This window comes from Rhagoletis pomonella, unplaced genomic scaffold, assembly GCF_013731165.1.
Source record: "Rhagoletis pomonella isolate Grant_MI unplaced genomic scaffold, Rhpom_1.0 Rhpom_scaffold_00012, whole genome shotgun sequence".
NCBI classification, from domain to species: domain Eukaryota; kingdom Metazoa; phylum Arthropoda; class Insecta; order Diptera; family Tephritidae; genus Rhagoletis; species Rhagoletis pomonella.
This window is the reverse complement of record NW_023458566.1, coordinates 14,600,622-14,606,452: the sequence shown is the minus strand read 5'-3', so window position 1 is coordinate 14,606,452 and position 5,831 is coordinate 14,600,622. Positions and strand designations below refer to the sequence as shown.

At 37.7% G+C, this 5,831-nt stretch overlaps 1 protein-coding gene across 2 annotated transcripts in view; it reads right to left on the bottom strand.

Moving 5' to 3' along the window:
- LOC118747910 (serine/threonine-protein kinase NLK2) overlaps positions 1 to 5,831 on the bottom strand; it is a 337,056-nt gene that overhangs the window by 148,236 nt on the left and 182,989 nt on the right. The window lies entirely within an intron of this gene.

Sequence of the window (5,831 nt, the reverse complement as noted above, 5' to 3'; positions counted from 1 at the left end):
GATGAGTGGATTATCTACAGCTCACTTAACTCCATTTTGAGCACCCAAGTTAGTGTAAAGTCAAATAAATCATGACCTTTTTGGATTCGCTGTTCTTTTTTTTTGTTTTTTTTTAGATGTATTTCCATTTTTAATTTCGCCGTATTTCCTTTTCTTATTTGTTTACTTTTTTTCACTTTGTTCTTCTTATTTACCGCTCTGCAAATGAATGATAGATAATAAATTTTAATTTGAGTTGGCAAAATTTATTACATCATTTCATGCATTGCTTTGAAGACAGCCAACGCCGCGCGCGTAGGCTACATAACAACAAATCATGATGCACTAAATCAGAAACACACACAATATTTATACGTATGTACATATGTATATGCATGTAAGAAAAAAAAAAAAAATAAAATAAAATAAAGAACATAAAAAACACCCACAAGCTTCTTTTCACTCATAATATTTATGCATTTGCTATTAATTTTTGTGTTTCTTAACATCCACTTTAATTTTTTCTCGTTTACGCTACTTAAGCATGTTTTTTTTATGAAAAAAAATTAAACCAAGTGAGTACTATATTTTACTTTCATTATTGCGTAGCGTGTATGGTTTTGTTGTATGTATTTGCGTAGTCGTATTTGCACACTAATGCGAAGGTCGTAGAGACCGTTGCTTTATTTGAAGAAAAAGAATTTGGACACTCGAAAGTAGGAAATTTTTGTCTCTCGAAGCATAGATATCAAAACCGAACCGAAGGCAGAAGGCATGTTGCTTTTATTGATTAGTCGTATAGCCTTCTTTTGACTTGGACTTCCCACATGGACTTCCGTCCGTATTATTTACATTTTGGTTTAATTTTATACTTGAGATAATGTCGAGAAAAAAAAACACCAAAGTCTCTCGAATTGGCAAAATCTCAAAGTCTCTCGAATTTCCAAGTAAAAAGTGAGTAAACTTGGCTGAAATTGTGCCAGACAATATTTGGCCAAATTACGATTCCCAAGAAAATGACAAGCAATCTTTATAAAGAATTCAGGATAAATAAGTTCGTGAGTTGAAAGACGGCATTCAATCGGCCGGGCGAAAATAATGACATACAAATTTGTAATGTCCTTGTGGCCGGTGCATAACCGTAGGCGGGCAAAGGAGTTTCCTCGTTGTTTAAAAAATGTTGACAGCCTAGACAAAATAAATTTGGACGAGCGAATGGATATGGATACCATGCACTGCAAAATCATGAATTATAACCTAATATTTAGATATATTAATAATAATCAAATTCAGAGCTCTTTAAATCAAAATTTAGCTTTTGAAAAAGTTCATTGGTCAAAAATAACTAACAAGCGCCACTCTCCTCGCACACCAGTCGGTATGTTGGCTTGTTTTCCCCAATCACTTGCTAACACAACTTTCAAATAACTGTCAGACATGTTTGATTCCGTCTTTTTTTTTTTGTGCACAAACGCGTCAATGTTTAAACGTCAAGCCGCAAATAAAAGCATTGTAAATTGCAAATGAAAACTCTTGCCTTAAACACTATTTATAGAACGAAACCGGAAAATTACGCCAGCGTGCAATGGTCTTTCATTTTTCTGACGCCGGTTTGCTGCAGCATGTTTTTGTCAATCAACGCAGAGGCCTACAAGTGCACGCACGTCAACATATGTATGCGCATGTGAGCAGCGCGCCGCCGTTTCGCTTTGCCTGCACTAAAGAGATTCTTTTATTTGTTTGTGTTTTTGTAAATATTTTTCACTTTTTATTTCATTCATTCGTTGTTTACTTTCCGCTTCGCTTTCACAATCAACAAATTTTTCATTTTCATTTTATGTTTTCTATTTCATTTTCTTTTTTTACAACTGCAAATGTTTGTTTACATTGAACTTTTGATTACTTTGATGACTTTATTGTCGCCGCGTTTTGTTGCGCGTTTCTTTGCGCGAAGTATCTGTTCGGGAAACAATGATGCCGTTGAGATATGGCTGAGGTGGAAGGAGCTGCGCTGCAGGGAGCTGGGTTAAAGGGTGTGAGTTAAAAGGAACTGTGATTAAAAATGAGTACACATAAATGCAGTATTGGTGTAGAAAGAAGGGGATAAAATATATTTAGTCGCCCCTCTCTCTCACTGATTCAAAATAGCACAAAAAAGCTGTAAAAACTGTGCGTGTTTCAAGTGTATGTCAGGCCCCTAAGTTCTTAGTTAAGAAGTGGGTGTGTCGCATCGTCTGTAGCCTGCGGGTCTATCGACTTTATTGACCGCTTTTAGTTTGCTACTCTAACATACGCCACAAAAGTGAGGGTTGCCTAGTTTTTCAATTAAAAATTTCACAATGCTGTGTTGAGAATTCTTTATGTCTGTAATCTGCTCAGCATATTCATTCAAAACTTGCAAAAAAAAAACATGAAAATCATATCATAAAAGTTCATTTGTTCGAAAAAAAATCCGCCCTACAATATACTCAAATCCCCCTTTTGTGCGCAGCAATCCCCAACAAAAAGTGTCCCAAAAAGAAAACCACACACACAGATGCACGCCTCAAAGCCGAATGGATTATTAAAAGCAATAAATGAAAAGAGAGCTTGGAGAAAAATTAAAACGACAATAACGGAAGCGTAAAATGGGGCAGCAAATCAAAAAGAAATGAGGGAGCGAGAGAGTAAGCGCACAGAATGAATTTAAATATAAGTAATAGGGGAAAATCGCCCACAACTTGTAGGTATTGCCCTGGCAGCGCCCTTATTTGTGTAAGTTAGCGTATACATATGCATGTATGTATGCATGTGTATGTGTGTAAGCACGCACGCACGCTGTTGTGTATGAATAATGCACAAGGCAACATTACGTAAAACGGACACAAGCGTGCTATGGATGCTATGCTATGCGCCGCCTGCCGGACGCAACGTGGCGGATACGCAACCTACATTCAAAATGGGGAAAATCCAGTTGGCAACTGAATTACTGTCGACGCCAAGATAAGGGTTTACCTACCTAATAATTTATGTAGTAGCAGCGAATGACGATAACCTTGCGAATACGCTTGACTTTTGTGCTCTCAATTCAGATGGTTGGGTTGGGTTGGTTGGCAGGTATTTTGGTTTTTAATGCGTCCTTAATTACAGCAAAAGGTATTTATGTTTTCAGGGTATTTTTCGAGTTCGATTTGTAAGCATTTTGGGGCGTCTACAAATGCTAAAAAAAGTTTAGTTGAATATCAAGTTAGAAAATTTAGAGCGCCTTGCAAACTACGTCATTACTATTTATAGTAGTAAGTAGTTACTCATACACGAATTTACATAAATATTTATGGATCGCTTGCTTTGACACTTGCGTGCAAGTAATTAAAAGCTTTGTGATATTACAACACTTTCCAGCGCTCAGGGTTTTCTTACCGATTGCATTAGTATGCAAAATTAGGGTCAGTTGTTCAAGAATAGCTTAGCTTACTCATTGGAAAAGGTAAATTAAAGTAGGTTGAGGTAGGTAGTAAGTAATGCTTCAGGCGACTGACTTGTCCAATAGAAGAAGAAAGTTGAAAGCAAAAAAAGTTTTGTTAAACGGCAGTGTGCCCTTCAGTAGAAGCTTTTAATTTAGTCTTGCACTTCCAAGAGCGTTTTATTACCACCCAAGTGAGCTAGTCTGCTCCTAGCGAGAGCGTCACATTCACAGAGATTGTGTTCTGTCGTCTATTCGTCCAGCTCGCCAAGGCGACTGATATTTTTCCCTGAAATATTAATTTGACTGAGGCGATGGCGAAGGGGACAATATCCTGTGTGCGAGTTTTCGAGTCCTCGAGTTTCGAGCCTAAATTAAGTAGTCACTTTGAAGCTGCTGTTGAAGGACAGATAAATCATTTGGCTTTTCTTTGCACTGGACATGCCATCTAGTGACTGTTGAGCTTTTTGGATCACAGAGTACCGGACGGACCATAAGATACAGCGGTGCTCCTGGTTTCGCTAGGCAGTCCGCTTCAACATTGCCATCATGTCATTCGTGCCCCGGTACCCAAGTAAGTACAAGTAACTGCTCGTCTTTGGAGATCAAGAAAGTATCAAGCCAATTTTTGATGGCATCAACTGAAGTGAAGCGAACTCCGGTAAGGGCGCTCTGTATCGACCGGAACAAATGGCATACTAATGGTGCAAGGTCTGCACTATAAGGCAGGTGAGTGCCATCGAGATAAGTTTTGAATCACTTGCATCATGGTGGAAGATCAATTACTCAATTGTGATCGCCAATTCCGGTCGTTTTTCCGCAAAAACTGGCATAGCCGTTGTACGATGAAAATATTTTGCTTACACGTTGATTAAATGGCACATACTGTGAAATGTGGTTAAATAATAACTCTTTAACATCAATGTACCGAACCAGGAATCGAACGATTTTTGTTTTGAGTTGCCAGAACCAAACCGAAAAGCAATACCAGAAATAGTTCCATTCGGTTCGAAGTGAATAATCAGACAACGTTTTGCATTGGTATGGTGTCCAGCCGAGACATTTGCATTCCCAAAAACATAGCCTACATGGTGGAAAATAGGTGGCGCGGCAATTTTTAGAGAACGTAAATCTTTGTCGCTGGCTTGCACTCTTACTATTTCCAAACTAATTTGGCAAGTCTGGCCTAAATTATTGTAGAAATAAAGTGAACTTGTTATGCTCTGGGTTCCAAGTGACGCGGAAGTACCTGGTAATGAAACAGCTGACTATTTGGGTAGAGTAGGTGAGTGGGCTCAGACCAAGTATTTCGTGATTTTGCAAACAGGTGAAGCACTGCCACTCTAGCCATCGAAGCAGCCATCAACAACTGGGTGAGTAAATATTTCACTAAGCAATGACTGGACGGTTTTTCTAGTATATAAGTAAAAGTTGTAATTCAGCAAAAATTACAACGTATTCACATAAAAATAACTCACTTTATTATTAATTATTATTATTAATTCGCAGGCATTGTGACTCACATACAATTAAATTTTTGCTACAGCTAAGAACAATATTAGACCACTCCTTTCCGGCTTTCGAGAACAGCTGACACCTCACCCCCAGTGTGTCTACATATTTTTTATAATCCATGAACAATATGAAAATCATTGCTGTGCTTGCGTTACTAATTATAAAACGCCTCGTCAGTTATCTACATACATACATCTAACTAAATACATAAATGAGTACATGCTTCGACATAAACATAAACATAATCATACGATATAACAATAATAACTAAATTCATAAGCAGTTTTATGTTGTTAATCATACGCTGTAGTCAGCTATTGTTTCTATGCTTCTACTTAAAGTGACTTCATGAAACCATTGTCATCATAACTATGTACGAGAGATTATAGGCCACTCACATAACTACTACATACACTCATATACATGTTTACATGTATACATAGAAGTATATAAACATGTTATGAATCCAATTATGTATGAACCTGCATAAAATTATTCACATGCAGCAGCAAACGCAAGATTATGCATGTGACATAATTGGATATATGTAGCTTTATGAGGTTGAATGCCTGCTATATTTTGCCATCATCATCATCAAATCGGCGTTGCATGTACATATTTATGTATTTTAAAATACTAATTTTGCATCAGCTTGCGAACAACAACGACAACAGTAGCAGTAACAAATTGGGCCAACAACAACGCGATGTTGCCAACGAGGGCGATGTTGCTGACGAGGGCGATGTTGCTGACGATGATGATGATGTTGATGGTGGTGGTGGCGTTGTAGCCGATGATGTCAGCTGTAAAATGCCATAGAATTATGTTCATTATTGTTGGCGTTTGTTCTTGTTGTTATGCACGCCAAGTTAATAATAGCATGCCTGTCGATTTT